Here is a 24,160-nt window from a genome sequence, read left to right on the forward strand (position 1 = left end):
CTGGGGCGGCGCTAACGAGCCGAGGGCGTGTCACTCCCCGCCGGATATACGCGGCCCCGCGCCGGATGTGACGTCAGATGCGCCCCGAGCTTGGAAGGAAAAGACGCCACCCTCCCGAGCGCTGAGCGACCTCCCCAGCTTGAGACCAAAGTCGCGACCCACAAGCGCTGTGATACCTTCACGCATCTCTGGACACCACCGTACGTGATTCTGTCCCTGAGCCAGGTGCACCTGAGCCATCGCGACCTGCCTCCCCTTTTCATCAACCCCCGTGTGAGTCAGCATTTTGTCCCGTGTGTCTGTCGTCTGTCCGGGGATAATATAAGAGTGTGTCTAAGTGCCTGTCTTCCTGTAATATACCTCTAGCCCCTGTAATCTAACCTTTTTCCGTACGAATATACTTGAGAATCGAAACCCTGGTGTCGTATTGTGTCATTATAACCCAGCCGGGTGTCTTCTCTTTCCTATTGAGCCAGCGTAGCGCGGCTTCGTCGACGTTCGAGTACAATCGGGTAATTTGTGCGGACACGGCGGCCATTCCGCTCGGCCCACCTTAACATCAAAGTCGTATCTGTAACAATTGGTGTCGGGAGTGAGATTCGAGGCCCGACCAAATTTTGAAAAAAAAAAAAAAAACGAATAGAGGAAAAAAAAAATTTGGTCAAAATTTGGAGCGGCCGAAATTTGTTTTGTTTTACGAAACTCGAATTTTGCAAGTCGCGCTATGGCGGATCAAGACGGCTGGGGTCCGGTAGGGGAGAGTGAGGTAGGGTCGATCCAGGACCAAAATGAGGGACAGGAGGAGAGCGAAGCAGTGAGGGCGGCAGGTTCGCAAAATAGCGCCGTCACGCACGAAGAAGCGGGCGCGCAAAATGGCGCCTCGCTGATCACCGCGCCAGCGACCGTGGCAGCGCCCCCGATGGATTGGGGCCTTTTTTTCATACAAATGAAGGCCCTTATGGCCCAGAATAGCGAGAAAATGAGGGAGGAAACGAGGGCTAATAGTGAGCGATTGGAAAACCAAATGGGGGTAATGGGAAACCAAATGGGGGTAATGAGGGACGAAGCGAGGGGTACCAGTGAGAAGTTAGACAATAATTTTGAGGAGTTAGACAAGAAAATTGAGAAGTTAGACAATAATTTTGAGGAGTTAGACAACGGGATAAAAGAAGTAAAGAATGGGTTAACGGGGGTAGAAAACAGAATGGCCGCTCAAGAGAATCAAATGGAAGGGATGCAAAAAGGGTTAGAGGGGTTAGAAAACAGTATGGAAGGCAAATTGAGGGACATGAGGGACCAAGCGGAAAGGGAAGTTAAACAAATGGAGCAGCAGATAGAGGGGGTCAGAATGGGGGTAGAAACCAAACTGGATGCTCACAGGGAGGAAATGGAGCAGATGAGGGTGGCATCTGGGCAGGAGATGCAAGTGATGGGAGAGGAGATCAGAAGAGGAGTGAGTGAGGAGGTCGGAGGAGTGCGCGAGGAGGTGAGGCACTGTAAGGAGCGCATGGAGAAAGAGGTGAGAAAGGGGACTGTAAAATTGCAAGGTGGTATAGAGGAGTTGACGCTGGGAGTAGAACAACTGACAGTGGGACAAAAGGAGTTGGGGGACCAGGTAAAGAAGAACACAGCGGTAATAGAGGGTTTAAAATCGACACAGAAGGAGATGAAAAAGGACGTAGGGGTAATTAAAAAAGAGTGCCAGACGGTACATGAGGACCTGACGAGGAAAATGGACAAGGTGGTAGAGGTAATGGAGGTTAAAGAGCGGGAGGTGCGGGAGCACATAGAAAAAAATAAAGTGGAGTTAGAGGAAGAACTTAAAGGGGCGCACGAAGAGATGAAGGAGATGAAGCAAAAATTAGAGGAAGTGGAAGAAGGGGTGAGCGAAATTAAGAAGCGACGGAGAGAGGATAAGAAAGAGATAAAGGAGGAAGTAAAAGAATTGGTCCAAAGTCTGTGTTCGGATCGTGATGATGTGCTCATTAACCGGATGAGGGATTCGCAGGTGATGGAGGAGAAGCGAAGAGGAAGAGGACCCGGTGTAAGTGGTGACCAATATGGTCGTGCGTATGATGCGCCAGGGGATTTAAAAAGCTTGGGGATTGGTTTGGATCCGGGTGTTCGTGAAAGGCCGTTGGTGAGGTGTGTGACAGGTCTGGTGTGCGAAAGAGGAGGTGTGCGAGAAAGTCCGACTCTGGGGTGTGTGAGGAAAAAGTGTGTGCCAAGGAGTGAGGGTGTTGGCGAGAATGAGTCGGTCGTAGCGTGTGTGCGAGGGAGCACATGGAAGCGCGGTGTGGTGAGTGTTACAGAGGGTGTAACGGGAGAGTGTGCGCGAGAAAGGTGTGTGATGGACAGGTACATGGGGAAAGAGTGCGCTGTCAAAGGCAAGGAAGAATGCACACCTGTGGTGAGTGTTACAGAGGGTGTAACGGGAGAGTGTGCGCGAGAAAGGTGTGTGATGGACAGGTACATGGGGAAAGAGTGCGCTGTCAAAGGCAAGGAAGAATGCACACCTGTGGTAAGTGTTGCAGAGGGTGTGACGGGAGAGTGTGCGCGAGAAAGGTGTGTGACGGACAGGTGCATGGGGAAAGAGTGCGCTGTCAAGAGTAAGGGTGAGTGCGCTGTCAGGAATGGAGGTGAAAGTAGTGGGAGTGACATGGAGCGTGAGTTAGTTGTGACAGGTGAGCGAGGATGTACACCTGGGATGGAAGGATGCACACCTGGAATGGTAGAGCGTGAGTGGGAATGCACGCTGGAGTTGGTGGTGAGGCACGTGATTGGGTGTGCGAATGAGGGCACACCTGTGATTGTCACAGAGGAGGTGACCGCGGAGGGGGCGCGAAGCGGTGTATTGGTGAGGTGTGCGAGCAACGAATGTGTGCCAAAGTGTTCGGTGGTCAGGTGTGTGACCAAGGCTGTGAGTGGAATGGGTGTACCTGGGTGTGTAAGGAAAGGTACGAGGAGCATGGGCACGGCTGGATGTGTGAGCAAGGAACGGGCTGCGGGGTGTAAGCGTCCAGGTGAAGCATCGACGTTACACGGGTTAGAGGTTAGAGCGACTTTTAGCCGAAGCAGGCCCTCGGTGCGTGCCGGGCCTCGCTTTGAACGGCCGCGTCCAGGCTCCACTAGGCGGAGCTGGCAGCCCGATAGAAAGGGTCGTCATGGCGACCACTTTTTGGTGAGACGTGCCGGCAGGTCGAGATCGGGGCATTGGATGGCTCCGTGCCGAGATGGTGCGTGGGATCTCGGCCCGGGTAAACCTCCTTCCCTGCACCGAATGCGGGACGCACCCAGCAGCTGGCACAAAACAACCAGCATCCATTGCTTGGCTTCACGAAGCCGGGCTTTGGACAGGGATTGGCGCACCGAGAGGTATTAGTGAGTAGACTGGGTGATGAGGTTAGTGTTTTGGCCCCGAAATTAGAAAAAGACAAAATTTGATGATTGGCAAAGGATTGGCAGTAGTGATTGGCAGATGATGGGCAGTGATTGGCAAATTTTTAATTTGTTGAAATTTGATGTGCAAAATTGGTAGTGAGAGACCCCCGATGTGGTGGGATGGCAAATCCACCATCCCTCACAGGGGGGGCAAAGGAGCACTAGATTATGGGGTGTATGGCAGTGAAAACTAGCCCGGGTGGGTTAGGATATGGTGTGTAGGGATCTAGAAGAGATTGACATTAGGTAACGTTAAGGTTAGTTAGTGACTGATACCTGTAGTGGGGACGCAGGTAGATTAGTGTGGATGATAATGACGTGGGAGCGCAATAGTTTAAAGGGACGACTGGGAAGCGCAAGTTTCAGAAGGGAGTAGTTAGCTGAGATGATGCCGTGTGTGTGAGAATTGAACAGGTGTGATTGCACAGGTGTGCAACTGGACAGGTGTGTGGAGCAGTGTATGAGTAGTGAGTGTGTGGATCAGCGCGAATGCGCTTGGGGAGAGAAGGGTGCAGGTGGCACCAGGTGTGAGAGCACAGGTGTGCAAGTACAGGTGTGTGGAGAGAGTTGGAGTAAGTGGTACGGAGTGGTGTGCATGGTGCGAAGGTGTGGATGGGGGAAGAGTGGACCCCTTTCACGAGTACCCGGGGCGGGTAGTGTAAGTGTTAGGTAGAGGGTGCAGGTAAATTGTGGTTGGATATTGGCATTTGTGGTGCGGTTGCAGAATGGTGTTGTGGATGGGTGCATTAGTGTTGTGGAAATGGCTGGGCGTGTAGCCTGTTAGTGTGTGTAGTTGGTTGGGCACTCCACCACTGTGAGGATGTCGGCCAGGTGAGGCCGCAGGTGGGCTCTGGGAGCCGGTAGAGTTGTGGATGGGGCCCGAGGATCCGGAGGATGGACCCGGGTAGCCCAGTGCCAGAGAGGGCACCGAGTGGGGAGAGTGCCAGAGGGCCTTCCCCAGGTAGTTAGGTTAGGGCAAGGAGCAGGTAAGCTCGGAGGCAACTGCAGTGGTGGAGGTGTGCAGGTGGGTAGACCCACTGGGAGAGGTACACGTCGCAGCCCAGAAATTGTACGAGGGCACCGGGAGATGAATCGGGGGAGTGAGACCCCAAATTGAAGAGCACCACAGTTTGGCCAATGGGAATTGGTTTTTAGAACCCATAGTGTAAGAGGGCCAATGGTTTGGCCGGAGGAAGACCCCGGGTAGTGTAAAGTTGTTAAAGTCATTTAGGAGATAGTTAGGATTGATGAACCTGTCGCACCATACGCAGCCACTTACCTGTGGTGATGATGATGACTCCACACCTGTGTTTTCTTTGTTTTGTGCAGGAAATGAGATTGCTGTGAGGATTTGTGAGACGCATCACGACGTGGATGAGACATTGGGGTGATTCCATCTCTCCCTCCCTAGGAGGGACTGATGATGAATTGGTAATGGCAAATTTTGATGAGAGTTGAAAATGGCAAATTTGATTGGTTAGGAGGGAGAGAAGACGAATTTGGTATATGGGAGGAACGGGGAAGACAGTAGGGATGTTTGTTGATTTGTAAAGTAGATGTTTATGGGTAGTGTTGTGTTGTGTGGATACAGTAAGGGGTAAGGGAGGGGCCATGTAGGTTACCTGGTGGGGGGGGGGGCGTACGATAGGAACGTACCTGTCTCACCTGGTTCCCATGTGCCCCCAGTGTGCATCACCTTACATTGCGTGCACTTTTGCGCCCTTACCACCTTACTCACTTGTTTCTTCTTTTGTCTCCCACCTCCGAGGATCTGGCTTTGGGGTAGAGAGAGAGGAGAGAGAGGTGCTGGCTGCGCAGTTGTGGGCCTGCACTTTCGCTGTTCGCTGCCTGGATCGGTACACCATATGGACCGCAATGTTTGTGGCCACCCACAATGGACCGCAGTTCGTTTGCGGCCAAGCACCACCCGGGGATGGACCTATGGGTCAACGTGGCACCTATGCCATACAGGTGAACCACTTTTAGTTACCACCAAGTGCACCACAAGAAGAGCAAGAGACACCTGCAGGGTTAGGGGTTGTTGAAGTTATTTTTATTCCAATGAACAATGGTGACTGCACCGATTGGTGGTGGGGTGGTGCTGTTGGTGCTCGGGAAAGGGTGCTCTGCACGTTATTAAAGGCCGTCGGCCACAGAGCACTCGTGGGTTGGTGTATCGATGTTGGCAAGCGCGCTCTCTCTATGCATAACATCTGCATGTGTTCCTCCAAAAACAGGTCCTGGATCGTAGTGTAAATAGCAGCGTAGTCTTGTAAATAATGCTCCCTACCGGCTGTATGTTTAGTTTGAGAATTCTTTCCGGATTCGGTTATCCTGTGGGTGTGTTTCTGTGAGGAGAAGGGTGCAACGTCGCAGGGGGACATATTTACTCATTTGTGAATATCTGTAAAACTGTCGCACTCAGGGTAGAGTTAATAGTAGAGGGAACTACATTGCGTGCTACACTAAAGTAGGTAAAAATTTATCGGGTCGGGACGCCCCGAGGGTAGAGAAGGGTGCAATGTTGCGAATATGGAATTTGGCCTCCATATCCGCTTGTAAATATTCCCCTATTTTCTCCGATACTCCCCAACTCTCCCTTACCCCATTCCCTAGTCCCATTGTCTGTAAACAACACCCATTAGAGCCGATCTTCCCCTTCATCCCCCCATTAAATGTCGTGCCCAGGTCCCCCGCACCACACGTAGACAATTATAGGACATCTTGCTAGTTATTCTTAATCTATGTCAGTTAAGGACTTGTTTCCATTAATTATGACTCTTCGTTGCACCAGAATGTGATTATATGGCACCTGTTAGGAAGTTTAGGACCTCCCCATACCTCTCCGCATCTCTTCCCCATGAAGAAGCGCCAACTACAACAACAACAACAAAAGAGGGGGGCGGCGCGGTGACGGCATGGGGAGTGGGCGTCCTCCTTCCGGCTCGGTTAGCCACCATTGACCACGCGCTCCACGGGGTTACCACGAAGGGGCTCCCTGTCGGCCCCTCGTCAAGGGCGGAGCCGGTAACCCCCGCACCCAATGAGAAGCCATGGGCCGATGCCATCTGGGGCGGCGCTAACGAGCCGAGGGCGTGTCACTCCCCGCCGGATATACGCGGCCCCGCGCCGGATGTGACGTCAGATGCGCCCCGAGCTTGGAAGGAAAAGACGCCACCCTCCCGAGCGCTGAGCGACCTCCCCAGCTTGAGACCAAAGTCGCGACCCACAAGCGCTGTGATACCTTCACGCATCTCTGGACACCACCGTACGTGATTCTGTCCCTGAGCCAGGTGCACCTGAGCCATCGCGACCTGCCTCCCCTTTTCATCAACCCCCGTGTGAGTCAGCATTTTGTCCCGTGTGTCTGTCGTCTGTCCGGGGATAATATAAGAGTGTGTCTAAGTGCCTGTCTTCCTGTAATATACCTCTAGCCCCTGTAATCTAACCTTTTTCCGTACGAATATACTTGAGAATCGAAACCCTGGTGTCGTATTGTGTCATTATAACCCAGCCGGGTGTCTTCTCTTTCCTATTGAGCCAGCGTAGCGCGGCTTCGTCGACGTTCGAGTACAATCGGGTAATTTGTGCGGACACGGCGGCCATTCCGCTCGGCCCACCTTAACATCAAAGTCGTATCTGTAACAATTGGTGTCGGGAGTGAGATTCGAGGCCCGACCAAATTTTGAAAAAAAAAAAAAAAACGAATAGAGGAAAAAAAAAATTTGGTCAAAATTTGGAGCGGCCGAAATTTGTTTTGTTTTACGAAACTCGAATTTTGCAAGTCGCGCTATGGCGGATCAAGACGGCTGGGGTCCGGTAGGGGAGAGTGAGGTAGGGTCGATCCAGGACCAAAATGAGGGACAGGAGGAGAGCGAAGCAGTGAGGGCGGCAGGTTCGCAAAATAGCGCCGTCACGCACGAAGAAGCGGGCGCGCAAAATGGCGCCTCGCTGATCACCGCGCCAGCGACCGTGGCAGCGCCCCCGATGGATTGGGGCCTTTTTTTCATACAAATGAAGGCCCTTATGGCCCAGAATAGCGAGAAAATGAGGGAGGAAACGAGGGCTAATAGTGAGCGATTGGAAAACCAAATGGGGGTAATGGGAAACCAAATGGGGGTAATGAGGGACGAAGCGAGGGGTACCAGTGAGAAGTTAGACAATAATTTTGAGGAGTTAGACAAGAAAATTGAGAAGTTAGACAATAATTTTGAGGAGTTAGACAACGGGATAAAAGAAGTAAAGAATGGGTTAACGGGGGTAGAAAACAGAATGGCCGCTCAAGAGAATCAAATGGAAGGGATGCAAAAAGGGTTAGAGGGGTTAGAAAACAGTATGGAAGGCAAATTGAGGGACATGAGGGACCAAGCGGAAAGGGAAGTTAAACAAATGGAGCAGCAGATAGAGGGGGTCAGAATGGGGGTAGAAACCAAACTGGATGCTCACAGGGAGGAAATGGAGCAGATGAGGGTGGCATCTGGGCAGGAGATGCAAGTGATGGGAGAGGAGATCAGAAGAGGAGTGAGTGAGGAGGTCGGAGGAGTGCGCGAGGAGGTGAGGCACTGTAAGGAGCGCATGGAGAAAGAGGTGAGAAAGGGGACTGTAAAATTGCAAGGTGGTATAGAGGAGTTGACGCTGGGAGTAGAACAACTGACAGTGGGACAAAAGGAGTTGGGGGACCAGGTAAAGAAGAACACAGCGGTAATAGAGGGTTTAAAATCGACACAGAAGGAGATGAAAAAGGACGTAGGGGTAATTAAAAAAGAGTGCCAGACGGTACATGAGGACCTGACGAGGAAAATGGACAAGGTGGTAGAGGTAATGGAGGTTAAAGAGCGGGAGGTGCGGGAGCACATAGAAAAAAATAAAGTGGAGTTAGAGGAAGAACTTAAAGGGGCGCACGAAGAGATGAAGGAGATGAAGCAAAAATTAGAGGAAGTGGAAGAAGGGGTGAGCGAAATTAAGAAGCGACGGAGAGAGGATAAGAAAGAGATAAAGGAGGAAGTAAAAGAATTGGTCCAAAGTCTGTGTTCGGATCGTGATGATGTGCTCATTAACCGGATGAGGGATTCGCAGGTGATGGAGGAGAAGCGAAGAGGAAGAGGACCCGGTGTAAGTGGTGACCAATATGGTCGTGCGTATGATGCGCCAGGGGATTTAAAAAGCTTGGGGATTGGTTTGGATCCGGGTGTTCGTGAAAGGCCGTTGGTGAGGTGTGTGACAGGTCTGGTGTGCGAAAGAGGAGGTGTGCGAGAAAGTCCGACTCTGGGGTGTGTGAGGAAAAAGTGTGTGCCAAGGAGTGAGGGTGTTGGCGAGAATGAGTCGGTCGTAGCGTGTGTGCGAGGGAGCACATGGAAGCGCGGTGTGGTGAGTGTTACAGAGGGTGTAACGGGAGAGTGTGCGCGAGAAAGGTGTGTGATGGACAGGTACATGGGGAAAGAGTGCGCTGTCAAAGGCAAGGAAGAATGCACACCTGTGGTGAGTGTTACAGAGGGTGTAACGGGAGAGTGTGCGCGAGAAAGGTGTGTGATGGACAGGTACATGGGGAAAGAGTGCGCTGTCAAAGGCAAGGAAGAATGCACACCTGTGGTAAGTGTTGCAGAGGGTGTGACGGGAGAGTGTGCGCGAGAAAGGTGTGTGACGGACAGGTGCATGGGGAAAGAGTGCGCTGTCAAGAGTAAGGGTGAGTGCGCTGTCAGGAATGGAGGTGAAAGTAGTGGGAGTGACATGGAGCGTGAGTTAGTTGTGACAGGTGAGCGAGGATGTACACCTGGGATGGAAGGATGCACACCTGGAATGGTAGAGCGTGAGTGGGAATGCACGCTGGAGTTGGTGGTGAGGCACGTGATTGGGTGTGCGAATGAGGGCACACCTGTGATTGTCACAGAGGAGGTGACCGCGGAGGGGGCGCGAAGCGGTGTATTGGTGAGGTGTGCGAGCAACGAATGTGTGCCAAAGTGTTCGGTGGTCAGGTGTGTGACCAAGGCTGTGAGTGGAATGGGTGTACCTGGGTGTGTAAGGAAAGGTACGAGGAGCATGGGCACGGCTGGATGTGTGAGCAAGGAACGGGCTGCGGGGTGTAAGCGTCCAGGTGAAGCATCGACGTTACACGGGTTAGAGGTTAGAGCGACTTTTAGCCGAAGCAGGCCCTCGGTGCGTGCCGGGCCTCGCTTTGAACGGCCGCGTCCAGGCTCCACTAGGCGGAGCTGGCAGCCCGATAGAAAGGGTCGTCATGGCGACCACTTTTTGGTGAGACGTGCCGGCAGGTCGAGATCGGGGCATTGGATGGCTCCGTGCCGAGATGGTGCGTGGGATCTCGGCCCGGGTAAACCTCCTTCCCTGCACCGAATGCGGGACGCACCCAGCAGCTGGCACAAAACAACCAGCATCCATTGCTTGGCTTCACGAAGCCGGGCTTTGGACAGGGATTGGCGCACCGAGAGGTATTAGTGAGTAGACTGGGTGATGAGGTTAGTGTTTTGGCCCCGAAATTAGAAAAAGACAAAATTTGATGATTGGCAAAGGATTGGCAGTAGTGATTGGCAGATGATGGGCAGTGATTGGCAAATTTTTAATTTGTTGAAATTTGATGTGCAAAATTGGTAGTGAGAGACCCCCGATGTGGTGGGATGGCAAATCCACCATCCCTCACAGGGGGGGCAAAGGAGCACTAGATTATGGGGTGTATGGCAGTGAAAACTAGCCCGGGTGGGTTAGGATATGGTGTGTAGGGATCTAGAAGAGATTGACATTAGGTAACGTTAAGGTTAGTTAGTGACTGATACCTGTAGTGGGGACGCAGGTAGATTAGTGTGGATGATAATGACGTGGGAGCGCAATAGTTTAAAGGGACGACTGGGAAGCGCAAGTTTCAGAAGGGAGTAGTTAGCTGAGATGATGCCGTGTGTGTGAGAATTGAACAGGTGTGATTGCACAGGTGTGCAACTGGACAGGTGTGTGGAGCAGTGTATGAGTAGTGAGTGTGTGGATCAGCGCGAATGCGCTTGGGGAGAGAAGGGTGCAGGTGGCACCAGGTGTGAGAGCACAGGTGTGCAAGTACAGGTGTGTGGAGAGAGTTGGAGTAAGTGGTACGGAGTGGTGTGCATGGTGCGAAGGTGTGGATGGGGGAAGAGTGGACCCCTTTCACGAGTACCCGGGGCGGGTAGTGTAAGTGTTAGGTAGAGGGTGCAGGTAAATTGTGGTTGGATATTGGCATTTGTGGTGCGGTTGCAGAATGGTGTTGTGGATGGGTGCATTAGTGTTGTGGAAATGGCTGGGCGTGTAGCCTGTTAGTGTGTGTAGTTGGTTGGGCACTCCACCACTGTGAGGATGTCGGCCAGGTGAGGCCGCAGGTGGGCTCTGGGAGCCGGTAGAGTTGTGGATGGGGCCCGAGGATCCGGAGGATGGACCCGGGTAGCCCAGTGCCAGAGAGGGCACCGAGTGGGGAGAGTGCCAGAGGGCCTTCCCCAGGTAGTTAGGTTAGGGCAAGGAGCAGGTAAGCTCGGAGGCAACTGCAGTGGTGGAGGTGTGCAGGTGGGTAGACCCACTGGGAGAGGTACACGTCGCAGCCCAGAAATTGTACGAGGGCACCGGGAGATGAATCGGGGGAGTGAGACCCCAAATTGAAGAGCACCACAGTTTGGCCAATGGGAATTGGTTTTTAGAACCCATAGTGTAAGAGGGCCAATGGTTTGGCCGGAGGAAGACCCCGGGTAGTGTAAAGTTGTTAAAGTCATTTAGGAGATAGTTAGGATTGATGAACCTGTCGCACCATACGCAGCCACTTACCTGTGGTGATGATGATGACTCCACACCTGTGTTTTCTTTGTTTTGTGCAGGAAATGAGATTGCTGTGAGGATTTGTGAGACGCATCACGACGTGGATGAGACATTGGGGTGATTCCATCTCTCCCTCCCTAGGAGGGACTGATGATGAATTGGTAATGGCAAATTTTGATGAGAGTTGAAAATGGCAAATTTGATTGGTTAGGAGGGAGAGAAGACGAATTTGGTATATGGGAGGAACGGGGAAGACAGTAGGGATGTTTGTTGATTTGTAAAGTAGATGTTTATGGGTAGTGTTGTGTTGTGTGGATACAGTAAGGGGTAAGGGAGGGGCCATGTAGGTTACCTGGTGGGGGGGGGGGCGTACGATAGGAACGTACCTGTCTCACCTGGTTCCCATGTGCCCCCAGTGTGCATCACCTTACATTGCGTGCACTTTTGCGCCCTTACCACCTTACTCACTTGTTTCTTCTTTTGTCTCCCACCTCCGAGGATCTGGCTTTGGGGTAGAGAGAGAGGAGAGAGAGGTGCTGGCTGCGCAGTTGTGGGCCTGCACTTTCGCTGTTCGCTGCCTGGATCGGTACACCATATGGACCGCAATGTTTGTGGCCACCCACAATGGACCGCAGTTCGTTTGCGGCCAAGCACCACCCGGGGATGGACCTATGGGTCAACGTGGCACCTATGCCATACAGGTGAACCACTTTTAGTTACCACCAAGTGCACCACAAGAAGAGCAAGAGACACCTGCAGGGTTAGGGGTTGTTGAAGTTATTTTTATTCCAATGAACAATGGTGACTGCACCGATTGGTGGTGGGGTGGTGCTGTTGGTGCTCGGGAAAGGGTGCTCTGCACGTTATTAAAGGCCGTCGGCCACAGAGCACTCGTGGGTTGGTGTATCGATGTTGGCAAGCGCGCTCTCTCTATGCATAACATCTGCATGTGTTCCTCCAAAAACAGGTCCTGGATCGTAGTGTAAATAGCAGCGTAGTCTTGTAAATAATGCTCCCTACCGGCTGTATGTTTAGTTTGAGAATTCTTTCCGGATTCGGTTATCCTGTGGGTGTGTTTCTGTGAGGAGAAGGGTGCAACGTCGCAGGGGGACATATTTACTCATTTGTGAATATCTGTAAAACTGTCGCACTCAGGGTAGAGTTAATAGTAGAGGGAACTACATTGCGTGCTACACTAAAGTAGGTAAAAATTTATCGGGTCGGGACGCCCCGAGGGTAGAGAAGGGTGCAATGTTGCGAATATGGAATTTGGCCTCCATATCCGCTTGTAAATATTCCCCTATTTTCTCCGATACTCCCCAACTCTCCCTTACCCCATTCCCTAGTCCCATTGTCTGTAAACAACACCCATTAGAGCCGATCTTCCCCTTCATCCCCCCATTAAATGTCGTGCCCAGGTCCCCCGCACCACACGTAGACAATTATAGGACATCTTGCTAGTTATTCTTAATCTATGTCAGTTAAGGACTTGTTTCCATTAATTATGACTCTTCGTTGCACCAGAATGTGATTATATGGCACCTGTTAGGAAGTTTAGGACCTCCCCATACCTCTCCGCATCTCTTCCCCATGAAGAAGCGCCAACTACAACAACAACAACAAAAGAGGGGGGCGGCGCGGTGACGGCATGGGGAGTGGGCGTCCTCCTTCCGGCTCGGTTAGCCACCATTGACCACGCGCTCCACGGGGTTACCACGAAGGGGCTCCCTGTCGGCCCCTCGTCAAGGGCGGAGCCGGTAACCCCCGCACCCAATGAGAAGCCATGGGCCGATGCCATCTGGGGCGGCGCTAACGAGCCGAGGGCGTGTCACTCCCCGCCGGATATACGCGGCCCCGCGCCGGATGTGACGTCAGATGCGCCCCGAGCTTGGAAGGAAAAGACGCCACCCTCCCGAGCGCTGAGCGACCTCCCCAGCTTGAGACCAAAGTCGCGACCCACAAGCGCTGTGATACCTTCACGCATCTCTGGACACCACCGTACGTGATTCTGTCCCTGAGCCAGGTGCACCTGAGCCATCGCGACCTGCCTCCCCTTTTCATCAACCCCCGTGTGAGTCAGCATTTTGTCCCGTGTGTCTGTCGTCTGTCCGGGGATAATATAAGAGTGTGTCTAAGTGCCTGTCTTCCTGTAATATACCTCTAGCCCCTGTAATCTAACCTTTTTCCGTACGAATATACTTGAGAATCGAAACCCTGGTGTCGTATTGTGTCATTATAACCCAGCCGGGTGTCTTCTCTTTCCTATTGAGCCAGCGTAGCGCGGCTTCGTCGACGTTCGAGTACAATCGGGTAATTTGTGCGGACACGGCGGCCATTCCGCTCGGCCCACCTTAACATCAAAGTCGTGTCTGTAACAATATGTTAATGATGATGTCATAGGTGCCTTCATTATGATGTCATAAATCAACAAGTCGAACGCTTAATCCGATCAGTATGCAATTTATTGAGTATGATCTCGGGATAAATTAGTAGAGAAAAATAAAATTGATGACATCATCGGTCAAGTGGATCTGCAGCCATATTTTTACGGCGTTGCCCATAGGGCAATTCCATTTGGAACAGCGCTCGTCTGTCCATCTGGTTGTATGCATGTCCCTCACAAACGTCCGCCAATCAGAGCTGAGGATCTGGTCACATGACAGGGGGGGACAGCAGATCCTCCACTCAGCAGATGCAAGCCTGGCTACACCGTAAAAACAAGTGGTCTTGTTTTTACTTTCTTTGATTTTATCTGAGAACTTGTCTCCCACACCAACTATTCTCTACAGATTTGTCCATTTTCTAGGAATACACATACAGTTCACTTTAAAAAGTGCATTGGTTTCTCCTGTTGTCACTTTTAAAATACGAGTTCCCTTTCAAGGAATTTCAAACCCATTGGAAGCCATTACGGGCCATAAAGCCAAGCAATGGTTGCAAACCTCTGGTTGTTTGTCGATTGTCTATCCAAGCAAGGATAGACAATCGGAACGTTGTGCTGTGGAGTGACATGGAGGATAAGCTCTCAAGGTGTACAAAATAATCCAACGGCTTGAGGTCTCAAGCCTCGCACAGCCTCTGAAAGTCTCGTCTTACAATGCAAGGAATCGGCACGTACCGTTCTTTAAAAGTTTGTGGTGTGACTTTGACGGGGTTTGAGACCTCCGATCTCCCAGATTCAGAGGACGCTCTAGCCATTCCATCACCGAGTCTTGCTGATTGTGCAGGTTCTTCCTTGAACCACAGATATTGTTTAAAAATTTTTTTTTTAAGTTTACGTTTAAAAAAGTTTAAGTTAAAAAAACAAACAATCTTCTGAAGACTTTTGCAATTTCAAATTTTAAGACAAAACTTTTCCGTCACATTATCCTCAACATGCGACATGATCAAATCATAGATGCAGGACATCTTGGATATCCCATTTCCGATGACAATCGAGTTATCGTAGATACGATGGACTCGTAAGGAAGAGTCGATAACCTTTCATCCTTTTTATTCCTCAGGAGATGATCGCACTCGCAAGGACCGGTGCCAGACAGCGAGCATCACGATGGTCACCCGTAGTGACCTCGTCCTCTCCTTCCAGACTGGGCCGACACCGGAACACCTTCCACGGTGACCAAACTCATCGCTTCACATTTCAACGACGTCGCAGGCAGCCGGACTGCATTGCAGAATCAGTATTACCATTCATATGTGAATTAACATTCATGAAGTGTAGTTGTGCTGTTCAGTACCTGTACTGTTAGAGAGCGTGCGAATGAGATTAGGGTGAGTGAGGAATTGGTATGGGATTGTTGCAAAACGCTCCTGAAGGAAAAAGTAGCAGCATTTGTGTTAAAATGGCAAATTCTGTGGAATTATGGAGAAATGCGGAACGGAAGGAGGTTAATTTTGTCTTTCGCCTATCAGCTGGTCAAGTTATACTGAACGAATCGATGACAAATGTCATCTAGAATGAGTTGGGGGATATGATATCAATCGGAATGAGTGAGGGGATGCTGGTATTTCGGTCTAAATGAGGATGGTGATGAAATGCCAGTGAAAACAAGTGGGAAAGTCCTCGAGCATCCAAACCAAGTGTGATGGAAATCCTGGGCTATCAGGATGATTGAGGGAATTATATACAATGTTAAATAGAATGAGAGTGAGGGAAAAATAGGTGATTGTCCTGGAGAAGGAATTAGGCCGGAAATGGAAGTCAAATATAAAAGGAGAGAAAAAAAAAATTAAATATATAATTGTAGTTTGAGGGTTTAGGCCCACAAAGCAAAATGGCCATTTTCCCTGGAAGAAAGGAAGTCTACACTGTGTTGTATTGTCATTTATAACAAATGAAAATGTACAATTAGTTTAAAGCACAAAGCTAGAGATATCACGTGATCAGGTTGACTGAGGTAAACAGCCCGGCTGTCGATTTGAGGTTCTCCATTGAGGTGTGCGGAACTGTTTCTTTCATGTAAAACGAAGATCTCTTCCTTGAGGTGTGCGGAACTGTTTCTTACATGTAAAACGAAGATCTCTTCCTTGAGGTGTGCGGAACTGTTTCTTTCATGTAAAACGAAGATCTCTTCCTTGAGGTGTGCGGAACTGTTTCTTTCATGTAAAACGAAGATCTCTTCCTTGAGGTGTGCGGAACTGTTTCTTACATGTAAAACGATGATTGCCTCCTTGAGGTGTGCGGAACTGTTTCTTACATGTAAAACGATGATTGCCTCCTTGAGGTGTGCGGAACTGTTTCTTACATGTAAAACGATGATTGCCTCCTTGAGGTGTGCGGAACTGTTTCTTACATGTAAAACGATGATTGCCTCCTTGAGGTGTGCGGAACTGTTTCTTACATGTAAAACGAAGATCTCTTCCTTGAGGTGTGCAGATCTGTTTCTTACATGTAAAACCATGATTGCCTCCTTGAGGTGTGCGGAACTGTTTCTTACATGTAAAACGAAGATCTCTTCCTTGAGGTGTGCGGAACTGTTTCTTACATGCAAAACGAAGATCTCTTCCTTGAGGTGTGCGGAACTGTTTCTTACATGTAAAACGAAGATCTCCTCCTTGAGGTGTGCGGAACTGTTTCTTACATGCAAAACGAAGATCTCCTCCTTGAGGTGTGCGGAACTGTTTCTTACATGTAAAACGATGATTGCCTCCTTGAGGTGTGCGGAACTGTTTCTTACATGTAAAACGAAGATCTCTTCCTTGAGGTGTGCGGAACTGTTTCTTACATGCAAAACGAAGATCTCTTCCTTGAGGTGTGCGGAACTGTTTCTTACATGTAAAACGAAGATCTCTTCCTTGAGGTGTGTGGAACTGTTTCTTACACGCAAAACGAAGATTGTCTCCTTGAGGTGTGCGGAACTGTTTCTTACACGTAAAGCGAAGATCGTCTCCTTGAGGTGTGCGGAACTGTTTCTTACATGTAAAACGAAGATCTCTTCCTTGAGGTGTGCGGAACTGTTTCTTACATGTAAAACGAAGATCTCTTCCTTGAGGTGTGCGGAACTGTTTCTTACAAAGTTACATGTAAAACGAAGATCTCTTCCTTGAGGTGTGCGGAACTGTTTCTTACATGTAAAACGAAGATCTCTTCCTTGAGGTGTGTGGAACTGTTTCTTACACGCAAAACGAAGATTGTCTCCTTGAGGTGTGCGGAACTGTTTCTTACACGTAAAGCGAAGATCGTCTCCTTGAGGTGTGCGGAACTGTTTCTTACACGTAAAGCGAAGATCGTCTCCTTGAGGTGTGCAGAACTGTTTCTTACACGTAAAACGAAGATCGCCTCCTTGAGGTGTGCGGAACTGTTTCTTCCACGTAAAGCGAAGATCGTCTCCTTGAGGTGTGCAGATCTGTTTCTTACACGCAAAACGAACATCGCCTCCTTGAGGTGTGCGGAACTGTTTCTTACATGCAAAACGAACATCGCCTCCTTGAGGTGTGCGGAACTGTTTCTTACACGTAAAGCGAAGATTGTCTCCTTGAGGTGTGCAGAACTGTTTCTTAAATTTAAAACGAAGATCGCCTCCTTGAGGTGTGCAGAACTTTCTTACACGCAAAACGAACATCGCCTCCTTGAGGTGTGCGGAACTGTTTCTTACACGTAAAGCGAAGATCGTCCCCTTGAGGTGTGCAGAACTGTTTCTTACACGCAAAACGAACATCGCCTCCTTGAGGTGTGTGGAACTGTTTCTTACACATAAAACGAAGATCTCCTCCTTGAGGTGTGCGAAACTGTTTCTTACATGTAAAACGAAGATCGCCTCCTTGAGGTGTGCAGAACGGTTTCTTACATGTAAAACGAACATCGTCTCCTTGAGATGTGCGGAACTCTTTCTTCCATGTAAAACGAAGACCTCCTCCTTGAGGTGTGCGGAACTGTTTCTTACACGTAAAATGAACAATTTCCTCCTTGAGGTGTGCAGAACTGTTTCTTACATGTAAAATGAACACTGATACGTTTTGAATGCAAATGTGGTACAGGTTCGGTTTAACATCCACCAGGTGGTTATGAAGATCCTTGGATTTGTGTTATGGATAAAGCTGAAGGTTGTAAATCCAAGGTCTTGTGGTTGGTGGTTGGTGGTGGTGGTGGTGGTGAAGGCCTATAAGCATTAATAGGGCAACTGGGGTGCTCACAACAAGTCCAGAACAGTTTCTGGTATTGCTAAGATCCTATCCTGGACTGGTCACCACTCCATCACAAAGGTCCCTTGAGGAGCGATTGGTGGGGGGAAAGAAGGGGTAGTATTAAAAAACACAAAAAATGGCTTCACCCGAGTTCCAACAGCACAAAGGGGGGCTGGGGTCGTCTTTGATGGCATATATTTATTTTTAGATCTCGGCCTACTGTAGATGTATCAGCCATTACTTGACTTGAGATTCGATACGGATACTTTGTTCGTTATCTCTCTGTTCTGAGTTTGCATCCAGGCATTATTTACTCGTCTCATGGCCAATTGGACCGGCTTCCCATCGTGTCGTCCCTCAGGCCCGGCCCCATAAAGTTCGGCCTCTATCGTCGTCCCGCAACGACTCTCCGTTTTTATGAAAGCTCGGAGAGTCTTCCGTCGCCCAGCCTGTGTGGGATTTTGTACAGTCGGTGTTGATTTGTCTGTTTTTGTTGTTTTTTAAACTTGTTACCCTGGTGACGAGACTGTATATAATCTTGATTTCCTCGGCCCAGTACACGAAGGTGTCTTGTGCTTGTAAATATTTCTGCTCTGAATTGGTTGCAAATCAACAATTGCACTAACTTTTTGGCTCGTAATTGGCCATAAAAAGGACTATGCTTTTAGTGTAAATATGGAATTAATATGAACAAATGTGACTTTGCATAAAGTTTTTTCAGCGTTTAACGCAACCTTGGTGTGCATAGTCTGTTTTATTGGAATTATTATGCTGCATTGCTGTCCTTTAATATTGTAAATTATTAGCACCTTGATTGAGAATAATGCTGAGAAGGAAATGGATAATTGCACAAAACTTTTTACATTACTTTTAATAAACATTTTAGTGAGATTGGAAAAGCTTTAACAGACGTTTATTGCGCAATCCCAGGTTTCATTGTACACACACACACACACACACACACACACACACACACACACACACACACACACACACACACACACACAAACACATGGGAGTGGGTCACACACACACAAACACATGGGAGTGGGTCACACACACACGGGGGAGTGGGTCACACACACACGGGGGAGTGGGTCACACACACGGGGGGGGAGTGGGTCACACACACACACACACACACACACACACACACACACACACACACACACACACACACACACAAAAAGGCATATACGGAACTATATTATATGAATGACAACACCAGATCCGGTTTGGGTTTTTGTGCGTCAAGTTACGTTGATCCGTTGCCATGAGACTGCTTCGGCATCACCTTCGGCATCATCACTCATCTTAAAGGTAATGGCACATGGAATTGTAGCGGAGGGAAAATTAGATGGAAGAGCATGTATAATGTGGAATTCTGTGGAATTGGAATCTCCCATGATTCGGTCGAAGCAAGGACAAGGCCTGTTGCTTTCACAATGCAGACAGGTCGGTGGCCTCTCTGCTTCAAATTCCCACCTCCTCTCCTCGAGTCATCTGCTCTCCCTCAGCCAGCTGACCCTTCCCTATAACTCCAGGATGGACGCATTCTTTCTCCTGGTTAAGCATCCAAGATCCAGCCCTACCGCCCACCACATACACTCTTTTGTTCCTTTTTTTCTCCCGTTTGTGGAACTGCCTTCTGGAGTCCATGCAATTGCACTCTTCCCTCCATGGCTTCAAGCAGGCTGTGCATCATCGTCTCATGTGATTCCCTTTCCCTAACCATGATTGCCTCTTCCCCCATTAACCCTACCTAAGACAACCCTCTGCTAACAAGATACTACTTTTCCTATTTGTTTGTTCCCTTACTTGTTTTGTCCACCTGCAGCCCCACTAACAGCATGTTGTCGTTTCTTACACTCTTATCTCGCTCTCCCTTTAGCCTCGATCCATGCATCCACCATGATGCAATATGCATCGCATGAGGACTGGTCGATGAAATAAAATTGAGAATTTAATTATCCTCCCGGAAATTGGCTGCAGTACAATCCTACAGAGATGTAGATGTCTGTAGCTCTGCTTAGCTTATGCCTAATAGGCTGAGCCTATGCATATGTTATGCAGAGCCTAAAATATATATATATATATATATATGTCACGCTACCAGATTCTTGTACCAGATGCTCAAATTATGGATTTCGAGTTATACCTGCAGCATTAAAGTACCAACCCTGTACCTTCATAAAATAGCAGGCAGGGTTGGTCAAATTGGGCAATTACAAATTCATTAAAACAAAAATTTAAATATTCATGTGTTCCCCAAAATGTCAAGTTTTTTAACTTTTCATGCCAGGAAATCTAGAAAATTTCGCAAAAAATACCAACCAGTAATTTACAATCAGAATCAATTTCTAGGGTTTAAAGGTTTTTTTCAAGCATGATGTTGGCAAGTAAAGTAAATAAAAGTACCATAAGAGTTATTGGCCGAGTGCCAATTATTTTTTTTGCACCTTGCCAATATTCTGTATTTTTCACTTTTTTTCCGAGCAAATAAGTTGTGACCAGCACTGATTTCAATTGGAATTTATGGGAAACAAACACGCACATGTTTCTTCCAATACTGCTGTATTTATTATGTATAGCATAATCTGCATTGAATCTTCATGCATAATCTGCATTGCAACTGTACACAAATACTTTAAATCATCGCCTGCCATCTGTACGCTAGCCCAAGCTGTCATGCCAAAATATCAAGGCAAAATGACGAGTAGGCCTACATGTATAGAATTTTCACACACATGTTTGGTGAAGCCCCATTTACAAGACGTATGTACACTAGGCTTGACTTATCCATGAAGGACAAGAAATGCATGTGGCATCATACTACTTACACTTGAAAACCCCACGGGATATTAAGTTGGCCGCCAGAAGTGTGATTCAAAAGTCAAGTCATTGTCTTGTGAGCCTAATTCACAAAGTACATACAAGTACAGCATTGTTCAGTAAACGATATTCTTTGTCCAGTATATGAATAAAATATCATGCACACTAGATGCACAACATTGAGCAGCATGTACAGGTCTTATCAATTGCACAAACTATGATGACTGTCTCAATCATTATATCAGTCACGTATCAGTATTATTCATTATCAGTATCATTAATCATTATCTAAACAAACACGTGTAGCGACTAGCGCGCCACCAGGCGACTGTTGCCGCGGAATCGCGGAAAATGACCGTCGAGTCCGAAGCAAAATTCAGGCTTCAACGGTCATAACAGGTAATGCCATTGTCATAGAACGAAAGATCGTATATTTTTCCGTCGATGGGTGAAATATAAGACGAAACGGTGTCCAATAAAGGTATATTTACGGAGGTTTATTTCTGATAAACGATCAATCCGGAAGCGAAAACGGTGAAACACTTGGCGCCGCCTTTCAACGGCGTTTATACCCAGTAGATGATTAGCGCATCTGGTACAAGAATCTGGTAGCGTGACACATATATATATATGAACCCATGGACTGTTATGCTGTGGAGTGACATGGAGGATAAGCTCTCAAGGTGTATAAAATAATCCAATGGCTTGAGGTTTCAAGCCTCGCACAGCCTCTGAAAGTCTAGTTTTACTCCGGCCTTCTTGTGGTGGGGTTGGTTTCACTAACGGGTGTAGAGGTGAAAGACAAATCACTGGCGCCATAAAAAACTGTTGCTTCTGGCAGATGGGGCTCGTTAGCCTTGGTAGGCAGCTCATATAGGAGAAAGAAACTACGAATCCAAAAATTATTGCGGTTCAGGTTTTGAAACCAAAGGTGAAACATTCAACAGGGTAAAGGCAGCAATCCCTTTTAAAGGAGATGGTCTTTGCATTCGTTAACCCGTGGGCCAGGTATGTTTATTGGTCGGCAGCATTGGTGCTTATATTGTCGGTGACTAAACCGAGACCTCTCACTGGCTTTGCTTGTGGGGTAGGTGGCTGTGACATCCTGTCAGGACCAAAAACAACAACCTGGCAAAGGGCGGATGAGATCCCATAGGGAGCCAAAGGTCATCCAGTAAGGTGAAGGTGTCTCCTAAAAAAGAACATCCATCCGATTTGGACTGGTTTGAGTCATACCAAAGACTTTTAAAATGGTATGTGCTGCTTCCTTGTTTGAAAAGGATAGAGCATGGACAATCCCTATCGGTTAGCACCCATGTGGAGGACGAAATTCCTCTTGAGGAAATGCCCCGCTGAGTGCAGTGAGAAGAGCTGCATTATTGTTATGACGTCACTGGTACGCCTGGAGTATCCCAGGAAGTGACGTTAGTGACGGAACTTCCCCCAAGCTCAGTGGCTGTGTTAAGTGTTTGTCTCGTCAGTATGTCCGTGTGTGTGTGTGTGTGTGTGTGTGTGTGTGTGTGTGTGTGTGTGTGTCAGCTCTATTATGAGCTTTGGCCCAATTATAAGGAAAAAAAGCCTCCCGAACACGGTTGTGTGAAGCCGTGGTAGCAGGTGGTGGATGGCCATGCAGACAACTGGTACATATTGCCATTAGTGGCTGCCTGACCTTGATGCTGGGCATAGGATTCTCTTATGGAGAACATTGGCTAGGATCACCCATCTAGGTTAGACACTGCCCAGCCCCAGAAGAATGGCAATCGAATTCCATACATGTCAAGAAAACAATCATGATTAGAAGGAAATATGGAGTCTCATGAATAATTGCAAAAACTGGAAAACACGTGCCTAAATGAGATGTTTTCATTATTATGGGGAACTGGAATGCAAAAATTGGAGAATCAGGAGCACCAGGGATTGCAGGACAGCATGGACTTGGTTTCCAAAATGAGTCCGGGGAGTGAATGCTGGAGATGTGTGTGGAGAATGAGCTCGTAATTGCAAACACATGGTTCAAACAACCCGCAGACGAGACACGTGGTCGGATTTCACCTGATTGGCAACACAGAAATCAGATTGACTACATTCTAATCAATAGAGAGATAAGTGCTCTGCAATCTTCCAGTACTCTGCCAGGTGCAGAATGTAGGACAGATCCTGACATCACTGGCGTCACAATACTTGTGGTAAACTCGGAGTCAAATTGAGAAAGTTGGAACCACCTTTAGAGGCCATTTTTCCCTGCAGAGCGGGAGTTGGCCTTTTTTGGGCACCGTAGTCCCATTTTTGAAGCAATGTTTTATGGCCGGATGCCCTTCCTGCCACCAACCCTGTTAGTCGCCTCTTGCGACACGTGGGGAATGACCAGTGAACTGGTACTCAATTTGCGGACCTCGGAAGGATGACCGGCTGAGTTGACCCCCTTGGCGTTAATTCAGCGATCGACCGAGATTCGAACCCAGGATCCTGGGATCCCAAGCCGGCACCCTAACCGCTAAGCAAATTGAGAAAGGTGGAAAAACAATAATTAAAAACTGACCAGTTATGACTTTGAAAACATATCCAAACTAGAACGGCACTCGGTAGAGCGCATACCTACACTAGGCTGAACAGTTTACGTTTTGTATCCCACTGATGGGCCAGATCTGGTTTCGGACCTGAACCAAAATCAAATCGGCTTGTTATTGTCACCGACCCAACTCATAAACCTAGTTTTGTTAAAATCAGTCCACAACCTTTTGAATTATCGTGCTATGTATCGGTTTTGGCTCAAATTTGTGGTTCGCAATGGTGAAGAATCACTTGAAAAGATTATCGCATCCGGATTCGAATCTTCACCAAAATTTAATCAATTCTTCCTTGTTACACACCCAAGCTCCATCCACCTTCTGTGGCGGAGGTAACAATATGGAATAAAAGTTTTAAAAACCGCTTTGCAGAGCTGGACTGAGTTGACAGAATGCTCGACTAATTGTGACAAGAGGTTGAAGACATTATAAAAGAAGAGGAGCATTATCAAAAACAACATCCCAAAAGTAAGCAGAAGGAAGGTGGATAAATGGTTGTCAGAAGAGGCAATAAAGACGAGAAATGAAAATCAGACACATCAAGAGAGGACTTTAACGGGGATATATATATAGTATATAGATATATATACATATATATAGATAGATAGATATATATGGATATATATATATATATATATGCACACACCATATAAAACACAATGTGTGTGTGTGTGTGTGTGTGTGTGTGTGTGTGTGTGTGTGTGTGTGTGTGTGTGTGTGTGTGTGTGTGTGCGTCTGTCCCCCTTTTTAGGGTAGGTTTTAAAGGCTTTGATTTGTGCTTTCGGAGGGATTTGAGTGTGGGGGGTTGGTGGGGAGGGGGATTAATGGGCAATCTTTGAACACGACTGTGTGTCCACCAGTTAAAAGACTCTGAGGACCCAAAATACCCCAAGGACCCAGAAGTTCCCAAAGATCCA

At 48.3% G+C, this 24,160-nt stretch overlaps 1 protein-coding gene across 2 annotated transcripts in view; it reads left to right on the plus strand.

Annotated features, from left to right (window-relative positions):
- LOC137426536 (homeobox protein Meis1) overlaps positions 1-18,577 on the plus strand; it is a 214,203-nt gene extending 195,626 nt beyond the window's left edge. Inside the window, exons 13-14 of one of the 2 annotated variants that reach the window (XM_078779323.1) lie at positions 14,724-17,248; positions 17,295-18,577. The gene's annotated coding sequence lies outside the window, so the exon portion shown is untranslated. Of the gene's footprint in view, positions 1-14,723 lie in introns of both variants that reach the window. The other variant, XM_068115151.2, reaches the window with a different exon arrangement.
- The last annotated feature ends 5,583 nt before the right edge of the window (positions 18,578-24,160 follow it).

Source organism: Myxine glutinosa, chromosome 5 (assembly GCF_964187855.1).
Source record: "Myxine glutinosa chromosome 5, kmMyxGlut1.1, whole genome shotgun sequence".
In the NCBI taxonomy this organism is placed as follows: Eukaryota; Metazoa; Chordata; class Myxini; order Myxiniformes; family Myxinidae; genus Myxine; species Myxine glutinosa.